Source organism: Podarcis vaucheri, assembly GCF_965113315.1.
Source record: "Podarcis vaucheri genome assembly, chromosome: 1".
Lineage (NCBI taxonomy): Eukaryota > Metazoa > Chordata > Lepidosauria > Squamata > Lacertidae > Podarcis > Podarcis vaucheri.
Genome location: NC_138759.1, coordinates 124,899,307 through 124,919,779, shown reverse-complemented (window position 1 = coordinate 124,919,779; position 20,473 = coordinate 124,899,307). Strand labels below are relative to the sequence as shown.

General features: G+C 44.0%; 1 protein-coding gene across 1 annotated transcript in view; it reads left to right on the top strand.

Annotated features, from left to right (window-relative positions):
* Nucleotides 1–20,473, top strand: part of LOC309524974 (tomoregulin-2) — a 59,615-nt gene that overhangs the window by 4,911 nt on the left and 34,231 nt on the right. The window lies entirely within an intron of this gene.

Sequence of the window (20,473 nt, the reverse complement as noted above, 5' to 3'; positions counted from 1 at the left end):
CTAGGAAGAAAGAGTTTATTTTATTTTATTTGGTGGAGGGACACATTTCCTTTGGCTGTATTTGTGAAATTGAAACCATAGGTGGTTGCATCTTTAGTTCACTATCTCTATCTCTCTATCTCTATCTCTATTTTCTTGGTGATGAAGGGTTATCTTAAGGAGGATTCCAAGCTTCAGTTAAGGAATTGGTCGCTGATTATCTGCATTTGTACACACTTTCTCCTCATATATGCAATTTTGCATACATTATTCGGTTGGAGAACTTCATTGCAAAATTCAGAGCAGTGCAACTGTCAGTCCACATATTGTTTCACAAAGTGGAATTTAGGAAGATTTCCCTTCAAGTGAATACAAACTGAATCATATTTCTCTCTGTGTGTCCTTATGCTGCCCACAGACCTATTTGGCTCTTCCTAACCACGTAACTATCGCTGAGAGAGCTCAGAAATCTCTCAGTGGCTTTTAAACCTGGACCTTACACAATACTGACCAGCTTTGAACTTGTTTATTTGGTGATGGCGATGCCTGATGGCTGATATGTCACTGAGATGGAGTGTATTCTCTGTTCACAAATATGCTGGGGAAATTATGTGATATTCCATCAGTGAATAATAGCCTTAGTTCATTCGAAGTAAAAAAAAATCCTTCCTGTAGCACCTTAAAGACCAACTAAGTTAGTTCTTGGTATAAGCTTTCGTGTGCATGCACACTTCTTCAGATACACTGAGAAGTGTGAGTTATCTCAGGTTTCAGGTTAAAAGTTGCCTTCCCTCACGTTCCCCAAAATACATGCACTTATTGAGTTTGCAATGCTTAAATTAATTCCATGCAATTTAAGTGCCGCAATTAATCAGTTAAAAGGCAGAATAATCAAAGATTAAAAAATCATTAATCAGTTGACAGCGCTGCTTTTAAATCTGACACCTCCTTTCATCTTAACAAGGAAACTCCCCCAAAGAAGGCTGCAATTTTTCTTACCGCCTGCCTCCTATACATTTGTGTTAATCAAGTCAGCATCCACAGCGCTTCAAGTTCATTCAATAAAAAAGAAAAGAAGAGACCAGCATGTCATGAAGCTGAAACCAATAATTTCTTATAGCTCTTTTCTGGCTGTTTGTGTCTTCAGACCGAGCAGAAATACGCATTACAACATTTGCCTTTGGATGCAAAGTTAATGAGATATTTTAGAACAGATTGTGGTGGGGTTTGTGGGGTGTGTTTTTTTAAAGAATGATAAATGGCTTTAATTTGTCTCGAAACTCCAGTAAAATATAGCCCCAGTTCGAGCTTAATATAGCATTTTTTGAAATATTACATATAATATGTAAGTGTTATTTAAGGTCTTATCGACTGTTGTCTTTTCGGGCGGAGAGCTGTGTCTTCATTTCATTTCATTTCAGATCTGCTGTACCAGAAGGACTAATTTGCAAGGAGTCTTAAGTGCTTGTGCAAATTGTCACAGCTTGACTTTAGCGCTGAGAATAGGAATACTTGGAGTGTTATCATTTAAAAACATGGCAAGGGATGTATAATTGCTTCCGCTTGTGGTTTCCTTTGTGTTGGGGAAATGGAGTTTTGTGAAGGCAAGACCCCGTTAGCTTCAGAGGAGATGTTGAAGCCAAACACTTGGCTTCTGCCGTTGGCGTGCCAGACAATGGAAAGATGAAGTGCGTCTTATTTTTTTGGCATGTGCCGAGGTTCACTTATTAAGATTCTGCTGGCCCCGTGAGACAGCAAGGTGTTTGCCATCTATCTGTGATGTGAGGTGCAAATAACAATAGGCTATGTTTGTGCGTGTACAACGCACATTTTTTAAAAAAAGACTGTCTCCTTGTTTCAAAAGGACCTTTGTGCTGGATATTTATAAAAGCATAATTATGGCTTCAGCTTGTCAAGACGCAGAGTTCAGAAATAATTGCCCTGATCCAGTAAGTGGGGCTCAAGAGTGGAAATATCAGTACTAATGGTTACAGAGCAATCAAAATGCCGGGCACCAGGGAACTGGGGAACAGAGTGAGGAATCCATTGCTGCATTTCAAAACCTGGTCGCTCATGCTGGTCGCAGCAAAAGGGAATAATACCATCCCCTTATTATTTGCTGAAACAGCTCTAGGAGACCCTCAGATTGGCCTCCGTTCATAGGAGCCCACTCCTAGGGGCCAAGGGGTCTTTGCCCCCCATAAAATATTTGAGGGGCCAGGGCCCCCGCAAAGTTGTTGGGCATGGCCATTCGAATGGTGTGTGTGCACCACGTCATGTGATTGACCATGTGGTGCAAGCAGGGCGCTTACCTATATTTTATGCAAGTTAGCACCCCTGCTCCTTTGAATCAGACCCCCTCAGAGAATCCATGGGGTTTTGTATCCCTTGCGCCCAATGTGTTCTTGGCAGTTTCTTAGGTTATACTAAGCAGAAGGGTAGGATTGCATGCATAAGGCGTTGCATTCTCAAATACTTAGAGCTTATTGGACTCTGCTCTTAGGCTGCAATTCTAACTATCTCCACTCAGGAGCAAGTCCCACTTCCCAGACAGAAGACCTCACTCCTGATGGTGTGCCATCTTTTTATCCATGGTGATTGCGTTCTTCTGAACCTGCATCTTAAAATCCAGAAAGTGGCCTCCAGTTTTCTGTACAGCTTTTACGGAATAACCTTCACTGAGAAACTTAAGTCAAAAGAATCTATGTTAAAAACAGCCAAACGCTTTGCAAATTATTAATCAGGTAACAGTAAAACCAAGGTTCATGAGAAGTTCACACCTCGGTTTTAGAAACATTTACAAAACCCTGGGCTCCTTACCGTTCGTAGCTTTCGTCTTATCTGCCACGCTGCTTTGATTGTATTTAGAGATTATTTTATGGATGCTGCCTCTGCACTTTAACACAGTGAATTTTAATGCCTCTCATATTGCTGATTACTATACGAGGAAACAACATTTTCTCTTTGATAACATCCCTGAAATGATGTCTTCCGATTACTCGCTCGGGATCTATAAAAGAGGTCCTTGGTGTGTTTGTTTTGCTGGGAACACTTTGGAGATTTGTCCAGCTTATTTCAGATTTTGAGTTACATTTACTGGGGGGGGGGGATCACATAGGAATACTTTCTGCCCTAAGAAATATAGGCCATGTCATTGATCAGTATCCTTTTTTGACAGCATGATCTCAGAATGCATTGTGTCAGTCTTATCAAGCTCCTTGTTCTTTTAGGGGGGCATTCAGCCATGATTCAGGACCCAAAACGGTAACCCCCACAGTCAGAAATTAGGCAAGCTCCCAAGGAAATAAAGGTGTTTTGCTACTGTGGACCTAACTCTTTCCATTGCAGATCAACAAATGCACATCCCTGGTCCATCCCTGGCCCTGGAGATACCACCTGCTCCCCTAGTTGCTCACTGAGGCATGGGGAGGAACCTATGCTGGCAGGATCGACCATTCAGGAAAACTGAGGTTATCTCCCTCTAGATCTGGGATGGGGAATCTGGGGCCCATCAGCTCCAGACAGCATGCCCAATGGCCAGGAATGATGGGAGTAGTCTGACAGTATCAAAAGCACCTGTCAGGGACCGTGCTGAGGAGGGCTGCACTGAGGAAGAATGGTGGGAGCCAACCCCTGATCCTGATCCTGAATCTTCCCAGGAGCAGGAGGACAATATAGATTTGGAACCATGGTTTGCAGAGGGACGTAGTTCAGAAGGCAGAAGCTGGGAAGTACTGGATGGGGAACAGCTAGAAGAAGCAGAACTGGGAGAGAGAGTTAACAGATTCCCTGTCTTTGGACCGCATTCCTCCTCTCAGTCCAAGGTCAAGAAGAGCTCAGAAAGTGGCAGAACAGAAAGCACAGAGGGTACAAACTCAGATTACAATATGTTGAGTGTTGTAGATTAATAGGGTCGGAAGGGGGTGTGAGCCTTAATTGGGAGCACCGCCATTTCTAGGAGATGGGTTCTTTGTTCTCTCGCTGTGATCTTTAAAGTTTCTAACTGGTAAGAGGACTCCTTTTCCTTTGTTCTGCTTATCTACTGCTGGAGGGGAGCGATCCCTTGAAGCCTGACAGCACCACGGGTAAGAATAAGAATAAGAATAAGAATAAGAATAAGAATTTATTATTTATACCCCACCCATCTGGCTGGGTTTCCCCAGCCACTCTGGGCGGCTTCCAACAAAATATTAAAAATACAATAAAGCACCAAACATTAAAAACTTCCCTAAACAGGGCTGCCTTCAGATGTCTTCTAAAAGTCAGATAGTTGTTTATTTCCTTGACATCTGATGGGAGGGTGTTCCACAGGGCAGGTGCCATTACCAAGAAGGCCCTCTGCCTGGTTCCCTGTAGATTCACTTCTCGCAGTGAGGGAACTGCCAGAAGGCCCTCAGCGCTGGACCTCAGTGCCTGAGGTGAACAATGGGGGTGGAGACGCTTCTTCAGGTATACTTCAGGTTCCCCATCCATGATTTATAAAGTTTTGAGGGTAGAGGGGTTCCATTTGAATACTTGTTGTAAATGAAGGCTTTGCACTTGTCTAGCTCACAGAGGTATCCTAGGTTACTCCATCTGGGTGGGAATTTCCTCCCCAATTGAACAAATGTATGAGAATCTTGATCCAAAGCCTTCTTGCTGTCAGCGGTGTTCCTTTGTCATGTTTAGTAATAAACAACAAAAATCTGAAAAGGAAGCCTGTCCTAGATTGTAATTTGTAACATTTAAAAGTAGGTCACATTCTGAGCTTAAACTACCTGACAGTGTCCCTTCAAATTAAGGAGTTTTTTAAAAAACTAAAAATTACTATGTGTCAAACCTTTTTGCTAAGATATTGAAAAATGATAACAGCCTGTAACTTTGCTTTAGGATAAAAGGTAAATCCGGCACACTCTCTTTTCTTTATGATATTAGTGGGTGGGGAATTTCACATAACATATATCTTCCAAAGCACAAGAGAAGACACTGAGATGCAGCTCATTCAGGAATCTAAAAAGCAGGGGCACCAACGTCCCACACACACTGAGGGGACCTGGTGTCATGTGACGTGTCCCACTCCCACCCAGGACACCAGCACTCTCCCATTAACAGTGGGAGATGGAGGCACACAGGGTAATCTTCACCTCCCATGCTTCCTGCCCCCAGCCGGTGGACAAGTGCCCGCCTGGCAGTGGTGAGGGATTGCGGCCCCCTCAGTATTGGGGGGCGCAGCCCCCTGCCCACAAATATTGAGGGGGACGAAGTCCCTTCTGCTCCCTGTAGATAGCGCCTCTGCTGAAAAGGAATCATGAACATCATTGCCCACTTCAGACAATTGTCCTAGTGTGCAGAGTCTATACATGCTGCCATATGGTCACTGTTCTGAGATGTGTCCTCACAAAATGTGTTGTGCATACCTAGGGGTTGGACAGGTTTCCCCACCACCACCAAAAAAAAGCACAGGTCCACACAGGTGCAAAAAACATGCCTCTCCACTTTGGGTCAAAGTGGCCCCAGACCATTCCTCAGCTGCTGTGGATGGCCAGGCATATCTCCTTGCCAAGGGTGCAAGGAATGGTGGTGTCACTGATACAACTCCTTAACAAGGGCACAAAGGAGCCTAGGTATGCCTCTGAGTGGCACATAGATCACTATGTGTGTACATCCCATACATTCGTGATAATTTTATGCAATGCTATTGTGCATAGTGCTCAAGACTCATTGCATATCGGGGGACTATGGGAACCATAGAGCATATTCCTTTTATTCTACAGTTTTGCCACATAGAAAACCACATTGGAAACAGGTGAAACTTCCAAGGACAGCTTATGATATTGAATCTGTCCTTCAAAGGGGTGAAGTGGTTGCTTTTTTTTAACTCGCTTGGTCTTCTGAAGTCTTAGGAAGTACCTAGAGTAGAATGCGACAAAACTTTGGCCACCCAATTAAGCTGAGTTTTGGAAGATTGTTGCTGTTTAGTCGTTTAGTAGTGTCCGACTCTTTGTGACCCCATGGACCAGAGCACGCCAGGCACTTCTGTCTTCCACTGCCTCCCGCAGTTTAGTCAAACTCATGCTGGTAGCTTCGAGAACACTGTCCAATTATCTCGTCCTCTGTCGTCCCCTTTGCCTTGTGCCCTCCATCTTTCCCAACATCAGGGACTTTTCCAGGGAGTCTCCTCTTCTCATGAGGTGGCCAAATATTGGAGCCTCAGCTTCAGGATCTGTCCTTCCAGTGAGCACTCAGGGCTGATTTCCTTCAGAATGGATATGTTTGTTCTTCTTGCAGTCCATGGGACTCTCAAGAGTCTCCTCCAGCACCATAATTCAAAAGCATCAATTCTTCGGCGATCAGTCTTCTTTATGGTCCATTTGGAAGATTAAGGACAGGCAAAAGATAGTACTTGCAGAGTTCACTTCCAGCAAGATGGAGTGATGTCCAGCAACTTGAGTGGTCTTAAAGGAGAATTAGAGAGATTCGTAGAGCTAAGGTATGTTGTACCTCCACTGTCGGAGACAGAAGACCAGTTTCTGGGAGTCGCCAGCCGGGGGAAGGCTGTTGTGCTCAGATATTGATCCAGCAGTGCTCTTCTTCTTAGGTAGCCCTTTAGATCATCAAAAGAGCACCATGTTATTTGGCTGATCAACCTGCTCCAAAGGAACAGCTTACATTTTGCCGACTTCTGAGACGGTTCCTGTCCGGCACCATGTTTTAATTTCCTTTTTAATGAATTGAGGCCATGTTTTACATGAGTTGTCTTATGCCTCATTTTCACTAATGAAAGATCTCAACTATATGGTGAATGAACATTGACATGAAAGCTGTTTGGTTTGTCCACAAGCGCATAGCTTGAAAATGCACTATGTCTTATAATTTGCTCTGAAGGAAATAAATAAACAGCAGGAGCAGTGCAAGCTCCAGCTTGTAGTACTATTATTGGCGTGAGCAGCTTAATAAATAAAAGGCTGGAGTGAGCTATTAGAGAGTTCCCAGCTTTCTAGAAGAAAAAGAAGAAATGTTTCAGAAAGGAAGGAAGGTGTGAAACCTCCTAGCAGGCACATCAAGTTCTACCCAACATTGGGGGGGTTATAGCACATGCATGATGTCACACGTGTGACACACACACACCCAGACGAGGCAGGCTACCCCCCTCAGTCCATCACCCATCCACCGCCAGCTGCCTTAGCTTATGAAAGGCATACTTGGAACAAAGACATTTTGCCCTGTGCATCCCAGGAAGAGATCGCCACCGTGCCTTCTGGGGTGTTGCTCTGGTGATCCTCAAAGGGACACGCCAGGGTCAAGATCAGGGGTAGGCAACCTATGGCCCGGGGGCTGGATGTCGCCCAATCGCCTTTTCAATCTGGCCCGTGGACGGTCTGGGAATCAGCGTGTTTTTACATGAGTAGAATGTGTGCTTTTATTTAAAATGCATCTCTGGGTTATTTGTGGGGCATAGGAATTCATTCATTTTATTTTATTTTTCAAAATATAGTCCGGCTCACCACATGGTCTGAGGGACAGTGGACCAGCCTCCTGCTGAAAAAGGTTGCTGACCCCTGCTGATCGCCATGCTACATCCCTGGCAGTCCTCCAAAGGACAGGGCTAAGCTAAGCATCTTTGTCCTGGAACATCCTTTTGAGGATCACCACATAATTTTGGGGGGGAGCGAGACCCCTTCTTGCAAAATATTGGGGGGCTCTGGCCCCTCGGCACCCCCCCCACCCCCCAGATGGTGCCCCTGCCTCTTAGGGTTTCAGGAAGTGGGGGATAATTTTTGCAAAGAAAGCCATTTCGAAATGGCAAGACTGACCGGAAAGCTCAGGAACCAAGAAGACCAAAACTTCAACAAAGAATGGGGGTGGAAATTATAATTTATCTAAGCAACCGCTGTAAGCACTTGCAGGATTGCAATAACGCTTGTAATGTAGCAAATATTATGGACAAATGGAGAACATAAAACATGGATTATGAAATAATATGCAGTTGAAAAGGATGACAATAGGACCCATGGAGGGGAAGGTGGGAAGTTCAGAGATTTGAAGAAATCTCTAAATATGGATATGTATTTTGTATTGTACTGTTATAGTTCTATATTTGTCAAACCAAATAACAGTTATTTAATTTTTATTTTTATTTTTGCAATGAATGGATGTCCTGTTTTAGGATTTGCATTGACAAGATTCATTGAAAGAACTTGGGACCAACTTTGTTGCAGAGGCTTTCATATTTAAAGATACATAGATAAACCCATATGTACGTATAGAATTGTAGAGTTGGAAGGGACCGCGAGGGTCATCTAGTCCAACCCTCTGCAGTGCAGGAATCTTTTGCCCAACATGGGGCTCTAACCCACAGCCCTCAGATTAAGAGTCTCACGCTCTACACACTATAATGTATCCATTCCCCTTAGGCTGCTGTGCTTTGCTTGTTTCCTCATAATATCATGTAGCCACTCATCTGCAACATTATGTTATGTTAGCTACGGCTATGGATAAACTCAGAAATTGTATTTGCAGTGCTGCTGATGGTATTGCACAGGAGAATCCTGAGCTGCCACGAACCAGTGCTGCACATTTATGCCCCAGTTCATAAATACTTCGTGCATCATTTATGCTTGTTTCTGCATATTAAAAATGCAGAAATCCCTGCTCCAAAGCAAATTAGAGGCTTTTGAATGCTTGCTCATCCCTCCTGTTAGTCCCTCCACGCATGCTCAGAACCCATGTCTCTGCCATGCTCAATAAGATAAATGAGCTTAAATAAGGTACCATCCTCACTGTGTGTGTGTGTGACTTTCACCTCTTGCACACGCCATGTAATCCCATAGGGTTTTATGATGTTTACTTTGTTTCCCCAGCTGCTTTTTTTTTCTTTTATGGGGTGGCTATTGGCAATCAGAAATAATACAAGAGGGGGAAAATATCCCAGTTAGGTGAAAATGAATTTCTCACATTCCATTTCATAATTTTTCCAGCAAGGAGTCATGGCAAAGGTTTGGATGTGGGAAAACAGGCTAAAATCTCCAGGCAACTATCTCCCAATTCAAATCCAGAAATTGAACACATGCTAATTCCATCCTGTGCCACTTGTATCTGTTGCCCTCTGGAAATTGGTGTGTCTGGAGCAAGGTACCTTAAACAGCTCAGGTCCACAATACCTCAAGGACTGCCTCTTTCCATAAGAACCCTGAGATCATATTCTGAGGCCCTGCTTCATGTGCCTCCTCCATGGGTGGCGATTGGTGCTGTGGTCTAAACCACCAAGCTGTTGTGCCTGCCAATCGTAAGGCCAGCAGTTCCAACCCATGTGTCGGGTGAGCTATCGTTGCTCTGTCCCAGCTCCTGCCAACCTAGCAGTTCTAAAGCACACCAGCGCAAGTAGATAAATAGGTACCACTGAGGCAGGAAGGTAAACGGCGTTTCCATGTGCTCTGGCACTCATCACAGTGTCCCGGAAGTGGTTTAGTCATGCTGGCCACATGACCCGGAGAAGCTGTCTGTGGACAAACACCAGCTCCCTTGGCCTAAAAGCGGAGATGAGCGCCACACCCCATAGTCGAATTCGACTGGACATAACTGCCCAGGGGTCCTTTACCTTTACTTTACCTCCTCCACGAGAGGTCCGTAGAGTGTCAGCATGAGAACGGGCCTTTTCTGCAGTGGCTCCCCATTTGTGGAATGCTCTCCCCAAAGAGGTTCAACTGGCATCTTAATTATACAGTCGTACCTCAGGTATGACTGTATAATTTTAACCAAGTTAAAGCTATAAGTTAAAGCTTTAACCAAGTTAAAGCTATGGTTTTCCCAGTAGTGATGTATGGAAGTGAGAGCTGGACCATAAAGAAGGCTGATCGCCGAAGAATTGATGCTTTTGAATTATGGTGCTGGAGGAGACTCTTGAGAGTCCCATGGGCTGCAAGAAGATCAAAAATATCCATTCTGAATGAAAACAGCCCTGAGTGCTCACTGGAAGGACAGATCCTGAAGCTGAGACTCCAATACTTTGGCCACCTCATGAGAAGAGAAGACTCCCTGGAAAAGACCCTGATGCTGGGAAAGATTGAGGGCACAAGGAGAAGGGGACGACAAAGGATGAGATGGTTGGATAGTGTTCTCAAAGCTACCAGCATGAGTTTGACCAAACTGCGGGAGGCAGTGGAAGATAGGAATGCCTGGCGTGCTGTGGTCCATGGGGTCACGAAGAGTCAGACACGACTAAACAACTGCAGGTTGCACATTTTCAGGTTGCAGAGCGCGCCGAACCTGGAAGTACCGGAACAGGTTACTTGCTGCTTTCTGCGCTCTCGCATGCTCAGAAGCACAAAATAATGTCACGTCCATGTGCAGAAAAGCCTAATCGCATCACACATGTGCACAGATGCAGCGCTTCAGGCTGTGAACGCTGTGGGTTGTGAACATGCCTCCTGCACGGATCGCGTTCACAACCCGAGGTATGACTCTACACCTTTAGCCACCAGGCAGAAACATTCCTCTTTAACCAGGCCTTTGGCAGATTGATATCCAATGTTATTTTAAAATGTTTTGGGGAGGGGGGCAGTTATTTGGTTGTTCTTGTTTTTGTTTTTATTATGTATTTTGTGTTTTATATAATATGATTTTATGTTGTGAACTGCCCTGGGACCTGTGGGTATACGGAAGTATACAAATTTAATAAATGAAGATAAAGCACAGGAAGGCTACTCAGGTGATTTACAACACTGATTACTCAAAGTTCAACAACATGCATACTGGCAGCTCTCTTCTTCAGACAGTCACCCTCCAACTCATGGGTGGGTAACACAGATGGTGATGCAGGGGGATGGAGCTAGCTTGTGTCGTACTTCTGGATTTGAACAGGGCAATAGTTGAAGCTAGTGTATGGTTACCAGATTTTTTTCAATGAATCCGGGGACACTTTTTTTTTTAAGCTGAGTAGCAACAGGGAATCAGTAGTGGGGATGGTGAGGCAAAAGACCCTGGGCCCAAGCACACATGCATATTGTATAAAGGTGCAAAGCCCTTCTTTCGCACCCTGTGAAACATAAATGTGCAGAGTTTTTTTTAAAAAAACTAGGCAACGGCCAGCTGCCCGCAACTCCTGAGCCTCCCCCATCAGTCAAAACAAAGGGGGAAGGGGGGCAGGAGATCTGTAACGTTGGACGTCCCTGGTTCCCCCTTGGCAGTGGCAGCAGCCCAGAGCCAGCCTGGTAGCGCAGTTGGCTCTGGCTGCTTTCAGGAGCTGCTCGCTGCCGTGGTGCCCATCATTTTTCCTCACCAGAAGTCCCCATATGATGTGCTGTGCATAAGACTGCTGCTGCCACGTTTCCCGGGGACAGATTTGCAAATCTGGGGACATTCTGGGGACAGATTTGCAAATCCAGGGACTGTCCCCGGGGATGTCTAGTAACCCTAAGCTAGTGTGATCACCTCTGCGCTCCGGCAGAAAACCAAAATGCTTGTTTACAATGCTATTGTACTACCAACCTTGCTGTATGCTTGTGAAACATGGACCACTTATAAACACCATCTCCAACTCCTCGAAAGATTCCATCAACGGTGTCTCCAAAAATTTTTACACATCACTTGGGAAGACAGGCGAACTAATGCCAGTGTACTGGAAGAAGCAAAGATCACCAGTATTGACGCAATGATTCTTCAACATCAACTTTGTTGGACTGGTCATGTTGTCTGGATGCCTGATTATCGTCTTCCAAAGCAACTACTATATTCTGTACTTAAAGCTGGAAAGCGTAATGCCGGTGGTCAACAAAAGAGGTTTAAAGACTCTCTCAAGGCAAATCTAAAAAAAAACATAGTATAAACACCGACAACTGGTAAACACTGACTGGTCTGCAAGTGCTCCAACTGGAGAACAGCTTTTACCAAAGGTGTCATGGGCTTTGAAGACGCTCAAACTCAGGACAAAAGGGAGAAACATGGTTAGAGGAAGGTGTGGGAGGCACGTTTGGCAAACTCTCACCATAATCAACTCCCACCTGGAAACCTATGTCCCCACTGTGGAAGGATGTGTGGATCCAAAATTGGCCTCCACAGTCACTTGCGGACTCACTGTTTAAGACCATGTTCATGGAAGACAATCTTACTCGGCTACAAGTGATCGCCAAAGAAGAAAGAAAGAAGAAGAAAGAAGACGTTCCTACATCCCAGGTTGTGTTTCCAGATCTGAATGCCACCAAATCACCGTCTCTGTCATTGATTTTCTAGAAGTACCTCCGTCTCAGAATAAACTACTTTGCAAGGTGGTTGTGAGGAGAAAGCACCAGCCTAAGCTCCTTGGAGGGAAACGAAGGGTGGAAATGTCATAAATAACCCTTCCTCTAAATATAATAGGTGCCAACGGACTGTTCCATAATCAGTGGCAGCGCATTTCCAAAAGATAGCGGTGCACTGAATTAGAATGTAGACCTGCTATGACAAGCGTTATCAATTCCTGACAGCATTACATAATGGGAAAATATATTTCTGACTAGATAAAGAGAGAGAGAGAGAGAGAGAGAGAGAGAGAGAGAGAGAGAAAGGGGGGAAATCCCTCATGACTTTTAATCTATCTCTCTCTCTCTCTTTCTCTCTCTCTCTCTCTCTCTCTGTGTGTGTGTGTGTGTGTGTCTCTGTCTCTCTCCACATTATCTGAGATTTAAAGCTATGTGTGTTGTACATCAAAAACACCCCCTCCCAGGGGTATTTCACTTACAATTTCATTTAAAAATAGGAATGTGGCTCTATCTAGCTATGATGAGAATGGATTAAACAAGAATCAGGAAAAACAAGCCAAGTCTGTATATGAAGTCGCTTAGGGAAAACCCATGTTATTAGGTTGAAATATTTAACTGATTGACTTTGTTGCATTTTGACTAGGGGCTGAGGGAGTTGGTTCCTGGGTTCTTCACTTGCTCCTTTGCGAACAGTTTGTTGTGGTTTTTCACAGCACCATTTAATAAGATTTCCTTTCCTTCATCTCCGTGATTGGAATGACCTTGGTCATGCAACAGAATATCAGCTGTTTCGTTTAATTTATTCTCAATAGGAGGCACTGCAAGAAGCTGACGTCCTTTGACTTCCTTGATTCTTCGCTTCCACAAATAGTTATTTCCCCCCTCTACTTTGCCATCGTCTGGCAGTGCTGTTATGAATGCCTGATAAGTAAGATGCAGCAGCATCTATTTCATTCTGCTCTTGTCTGATTAAAGGGTTCTTTGTAAGCATTATTTTATTTATTATATATTTGTTTGCTGTTTTGTTTACATACCCGTGGACAGCGCCGGCTGCTGCCCGTTGAGACTGGTAGGGCAGAATGCAGTTAAGCAGCTAAAACATGACATTGCGACAGAACGGTAGCTGCACACATTTCTGCTGCTCAAACATGGTGCTGCTACCTAGAGCTTTATCTCTTCCCAGTGTGTTCTGCTAACATTATGCACTGTGAAGCTTCTGTGTAGTTTCTCTCACCATTCTGTGCATTACTATGAAGCTGTTTTCCCGAGATGGGTGTTGTGGGGCAGGGATGCAATGCCTGGCAATAAGGGTAATAGTGTCTGCTGGCAAATGGAGTTCTAGGTAAAGATTGTGGATAGAGGAGGGCTCTGTGCCTCAAATCAGCTGCACGGCAGGCAGAAATCATTGCAGCATGATGAAGTGGCAGCCCCGAGAGGATAATAAAGGCCAAGAAGCTGTTGATGGTGGTAGCAAGGCTGAATTTTCTACACTGAAACAGCCGGCCCAGTTCTCTGGCTGCAAACATCTAAGCAGGCAATCACAGTCACTGCATTTGATAAGGCAAACTCAAAATACCTGAGTCTGTGCTGCTTTATCAGTAACAGTACAGAGTAATGTAATGCAATGTTGAAACAAACTGGAACGTGTCCAGAGGAGGGCAACCAAAATGGTCAAAGGCCTGGAAACGATGCCTTATGAGGAACGGCTAAGGGAGCTGGGCATGTTTAGCCTGGAGAAGAGGAGGTTAAGGGGTGATATGATAGCCATGTTCAAATATATAAAAGGATGTCACATAGAGGAGGGAGAAAGGTTGTTTTCTGCTGCTCCAGAGAAGCGGACACAGAGCAATGGATCCAAACTACAAGAAAGAAGATGCCACCTAAACATTAGGAAGAACTTCCTGACAGTAAGAGCTGTTTGACCGTGGAATTTGCTGCCAAGGAGTGTGGTGGAGTCTCCTACTTTGGAGGTCTTTAAGCAGAGGCTTGACAACCATATGTCAGGAGTGCTCTGATGGTGTTTCCTGCTTGGCAGGGGGTTGGACTCGATGGCCCTTGTGGTCTCTTCCAACTCTATGATTCTATGATTCTATGAAAGTTCCTTGCAGCTCTAGACGTGCATGCATGGGCTTCTCTGATGGAGCCTGATTTGGCTTGTTTTATCTTCCATTTGGCTTCTGAGCAATTTTTTTTTTTAAAAAAAACTTGTTTTCCTTCCATTTAATCCTGGGCATTTTGAATTTTCTTTATAGAAGCAGTGGCATCAGCAATCTCACAGTCCCAAGAATATTGGCATAGGTTATGAAAAGCGTTTCCTTCCCCTCTATTCCATTTTTTGTCACTTCAGATAAGAGAGGGTAATTTGGAGGATGGGTTATTTAAAACACTGCCACTCTTTTTTCCAAACTTCAGTAAGAAACCAGCAACTTTTAGGGAATCATTATCTTCTCTGCTCCTGGCACGGAATACAAAACCCATTGTTCCTCTCATAATTACCACATTATGCATTGTAACCCTGCTGGTGTTCCATGGGTGGCAGGGGGTGTGAGAGAATGTCCTTGCCTCTAAAGTGAATCTGGCCTCATCCTTGGGTACATTTCAGCCACTCTTTGAAAGTCACACTTCTGCAAAATGTGTGATGCAGTTTTCCAAACAATGTGTGCGAGACCATTAAAAATAGCTCAAAACCTCGTTTTTGTTGTTGACAAAAAAGAAAAGTTCAGCAACCTCGGCCCACTTTCTGAAGCATGGCAACACTATATATTACAGGAAAGTGTGAATAAAAATGCATTATATTAGTGAAAATAACATACAGAAATGTATTGCATAATATTGCCATATTTCAAAGAGTGAAAATCCAGACACAAAAGTTGTTGAGCTTCTCTTTCTTTCTTTCTTTCTTTCTTTCTTTCTTTCTTTCTTTCTTCTTGGCCAAAGTTAGAATCATAGAATAGAATCATAGACTCATAGAGTTGCAATAGACCACAAGGGCCATCGAGTCCAACCCCCTGCCAAGCAGGAAACACCATCAGAGCACTCCTGACATATGGTTGTCAAGCCTCTGCTTAAAGACCTCCAAAGAAGGAGACTCCACCATTGTTGAGATTGTTTTGCAAAATCTCAAAAAGGAAGTTTTGAGCTATTTTTAAGGAAATTCACCAAAATCTACACTTCCGACATGGGTTGCCATACATCCAGATTTACTGTTTACGAGGGCTAAGTCCCAGCTACGTCGGGAAATTCCAGATATATGACAACCCTAGAATGAGGAGATGTTCCAAAAATATGTATATTGGTTGAAACAGCTTACAAAAAAATGTGTTTCTTAGGAGAATTAGCATTGAAATTCTGACTAATTTTCCTAAGGCTGTTTAAAAAAAAGCAAAATGTTGCAGAAATGGGGAGACCTAAATGGAAAAATGAAAGCATATGAAATTGTCAGATTTGTCCCATCTCTAGTGACTTCCCAGCTCACAGAACCTCTCTAAAGAAAGGAGACAGAAAGCTTTCAACCATTCTCTGTATATTCAGGAAAAAACATTGCGGTCTTTTAGCTCTTGTATACATTGACCAGCTCTTTGTACAGTGTAAAATTGGATGCTTCCTTTCATTCTTATTTTGTAATTAGGGCGACAGAGATGTCTGTATTCAGAGAGGTTCAGTTTTCAATGGCAAAAAGACCTGAAAATGAAAGTTGCCTTCAGGTTGGAATATCAAAGTTTTCATTTATATATTTCTAAATATAGGAGTTCCAACTCTGGCCTGCCCCCAGCTGCCTCCTTTCAGGTATTTCAACCTGAAATATAGTTTCAGGAAGTAGGGAGATACTTTAAAGAATATGTGATATATAGAGAGAGAGAGACTGCAAGATGAAAAGTAAGTACCGTATTTTTCGCTCTATAAGACGCACCAGACCACAAGACGCACCTAGTTTTTGGAGGAGGAAAACAAGAAAAAAAATATTCTGAATCTCAGAAGCCAGAACAGCAAGAGGGATCGCTGTGCAGTGAAAGCAACAATCCCTCTTGCTGTTCTGGCTTCTGGGATGGCCGCGCAGCCTGCATTTGCTCCATAAGATGCACACACATTTCCCCTTACTTTTTAGGAGGGAAAAAGTGAGTCTTATGGAGCAAAAAATACGGTAATAATTTTAAAATCATTAATCTAGGTTGCTAATGTAAGAGGTTTCGGTTTTATACAAGTATAGGCGTACTTTTCTAGAAATATATACCATATTTTTTGTTGTATAAGACGCACTTTTCCCCTCCTAAAAAGTAAGGGGAAATGTGTGTGCGTCTTATGGGGCGAATGCAGGCTGCGCATCTATTGCTGAAGCCAGGAGAGCAAGAGGGATCAGTGCGCAGCAATCCCTCTTGCTGTTCTGACTTCACTTCGCTGGAGAGGGAGAACTGCGCAGTGCCCCTTCAGCGAAGCGGGAGGAGAAATGGAGCCCCTTCCGTTTCACCCCCCGCTTTGCTTGAGAGGCACTGTGCAGAGAGGGAGAGAATATTTTTGTTCTTGTTCTCCGCCTCTAAAACTAGGTTTGCCTTATGGTCAGGTGCGTCTTACAGAGCGAAAAATACAGTACAGTGTTTCTTTCCTTCTCAGTTCCAACGGTCGCTCAATTTTCTTTCATTGACATTTGAGAAAATGTATTTCACAAACAAAAGGTGTGTTAGCTGCCCGTCATGAGGGCTTTTTTTAAAAAAAAAAATTGACATACAATTTTAGGCGCATATCTGGACTCAAGCAGCTTTCAGGCTGTTGAAGGAATTGAAGCGAAGCTCTTGCTCAGGGCAAAAATCACCTCGCTAGCATTCTTACATGCACATTAGTCGAAATGCGGTTCCCTCCCTCCTCTTCCTGCCCCCTCCCCACACATCTTTCCTTCTAGCAGGAAGGGATCCGTATGAGATGCTTCACAAAAGTGGTAAATGTTTGAAGTCCCTCCACAGGCTTCTTCAAATGTTGCTTTCCGCAATAACCAGGGTATCGACAAGGAGAAGCGATTCGGGTTTGCTTTCTGGGGGTCATAATTAGACAGAGCTCTGGCTAGCTGGAGGAAGGGGCAGCCCTGTAACCTTCCTTTGTTCAGCTGCTTCTCAACTTGAATCTCCTGCTTGCTTTATTGATCTGCGCTTAGTCATCTTGTTAGCAGCAGCAGCTCACATTTCTTAGGCAATACCGGCAATATTGATCAGAAGCATGCAAGAGAGCATATGGGCAACAAAAATGCAGATTATGTATATTTTTACACAGGATTTTTTTTTCAAAAAACACCCAAGTATTATTATTATTTTTATAAATATTTTTATTGCAAATTTCAAACAAAGAAAAGTCACCAAACATATACAATCCCTTCACCAAAAAATAACAAACAAAGAAAAATATACATAAACAAAAAACATAAATCTATAATAAAAAACACATTTCATAACACATTTTTACATAACTAGCTGGACTTCCTCACATCTCCCTTCCCTGCATTCTCAATATTAAAGTTATGAACAGCAATTTATTACCTTGTTTCAACTCTTAATTTGTGCTTCTCAAGTATTATGTCTCAAACTTCAAATAATTTTTGTCCGATACTTATCGCTCTAATTCAAACATAATATTTCTTCAAATTTCATCTTTTTCTTAAACATTGCTTAGTCTCAAATATCAACTAAATTGCTGGTACCATGTTCTTTTCGATCGTGCAATTTCTTAACATTCATACAATTTGTACTGTTTTTGTAAATAGTCCTTAAATTTTTTCCAATCCTCTTCCATTGTCTCTTCTCCCAAATCTCGAATTCTGCCAGTCAATTCGGCCAACTCCATATAGTCTATCAGTTGCGTCTGCCATTCTTCCAGTGTGGGCAAATCTTGTGTCTTCCACAAAAAAACACCCAAGTATTATAGAATGACAACTCTTTCCCCCAAAACCTAGACACTTTCGGGGGTCAGGGTGTTGGTAAAATAGTCCCTAGTAACTGGTATTTAGAGGCATCAGCTATTGATACTGGAAGTAACATGGCTAGTGTGACCAGTAGCCATAGGAACCAATTTCTGGAGGCCAAGGTCCCTTCAGACACCCTGAATAAAATATTTGAGGGGCTGGTACCCCTTCCTGGCATTGCCAGTCAAATGGTGTGTGTGGTTGATTGTGTGGGATGGAGCTTACCTCCCCCCCCCCCATTTTGTTCAAGTTGGCACCCCTGCTAGTATTCACTGATAGCCTAATAATAATACTACTAATAATAAATTTTATTTATACCCCACCCTCCCCGGCCAGATCGGCTAACTCCAGTAAAATTACAGTAGAAACATAATAAGGGGGGGGGACCCAATTTAAGATACAGGTTAAAATGCAATTTTAAAATGCAGCCTCCTTTTAAAAGTAGCCCATAGATCAAGACCGTAAGGAGAGGGAAGACATAAGGGTCAGACCGAGTCCAAACCAAAGGCCAGGTGGAACAGCTCTGTCTTGCAGGCCCTGCGGAAAGATGTCAGGTCCCGCAGGGCCCTAGTCTCTTGCGACAGAGCCTTCCACCATGTCGGGACCAGTACTGAAAAGGCCCTGGCCCTAGTTGAGACCAATCTAACCACCTTGCGACTTGGGACATCCAAGATGTTGTCATTTGTGGACCTTAAGGTCCTCCGTGGGGCATACCAGGAGAGGTGGTACCCGGTACCAGGCAGTACCAGGAGAGGTGGTACTCATCACTACATCTTGTGGAAGTGAATCCCATAATTTAATTATGCACTATTCCTTTCATTTGTCCTTAATCCCCCACCATGTAGTTTCACCGGGTGACCCTAGGTACTAGTACTATGATAGGGGGAGGAAGTCCTCTCTCCACCCACTGAGAGCCAGTGTGGTGTAGTGGTTAAGAGCAGTAGACTCGTAACCTGGTGAACCGGGTTCACTTCCCCGCTCCTCCACATTCAGCTGCTGGGTGACCTTGGGCTAGTCACACTTCTCTGAAGTCTCTCAGCCTCACTCAGCTCAGAGAGTGTTTTTTGTGGGGGAGGAAGGGAAAGGCAATTGTTAGGGTAGTGATAAAGTAGGGATATCAAACCCAAACTCTTCTTTCAGTGAACAGGTGTTCCTCAGACAGCTGGAATATACGTCCTTGCAGCTTCGACAAGAGAGCTTCATGCATGCAGCCCTGGCTGCTGAATATGGGAGGGGAACCCTCCCATAGCTCAACAACTTTGATTTTCTAAAACAGCTTTGATTTTCAGGGGGGGAGCTCAACAACTTTGGTCCACTCCGGGTGCCGGCAGGGTTGCTACGCTGCTAAGGGCAGGGCCCCGCTGCTCCCCTGTCGTGCCTCTATTCTGCTGGGCTCTGGTGTGCAAGGGCGCTGTGGCGGCAGCTTCCTAGCATAACAGCCCAGCACTGCTGGGCTGCCCATTCCATCACGAGGGCCATAACACTTGCCCTGCCCCGGGCTCCGCCAACCTATGCTACACCACTGCATCTGAAACAGCTTTGGGCTGACACAGTTGTCTGAACTTACCTTGTGGCTCTTGTAACCAACTCTTTTCAAAAAATCCTCCTCTCCTTTCTTGTGACTGCTTCTTCGTACTCTCCAATTCTAGCCTAGGCTGCCTACTTTCCTAACCGTATCACTCCACACCAGTCACCACCTACAAACAAAACTGTTCTTGTCCATCTCCTCCTAACAGCCTCCTGTTGAGCGGACACGGAATCTTCAAACACAGTTTTTGAACTTCACAAACCAAAGCTGAGAATTGTCGAGGCTATTTTTTTCATAAATTTATTTGCAGCAGTGATAGAGGCACTTCACAGGCAGGCACGGAGGCAGAGTCCTTTGCTTCATCAGCATCGTCGCTCTCTTTTTGCTACTGTTCGTTTTTCCCCAGTGTGGGAAAGGGCACTTTCTTTGTGGGCAAAGCCATCTTTCCCCCCTCCATCCAGACCTCCTTTGTACCTTTGGGGTGACAGAGGTTCATCCCATTTCTTCCTCTGGGAGAAAGAAACCCAAGAAGCATCATTAATCATGCAAACCGCCTCCCGCAGCAGTGCCAGCAAAATGATCTCCTGTACTCCTCACATCAATATTCTTGACACTTATCTTAAAAGTTAGGTCATGCATATCCATCTGCCATTAAAGAAGTGTCAGTGAGCAAGCATCCCCTTGCTATTTTTAGGGTCATATCAAAAGAGTTCATCAACTTTCTGTCAGCTCATCCAATTTGTCACATTTGATGCTATCTACCGGCATCCTTACTGGTCATCCTATTCTTTCAAGTTCTCTCCATCC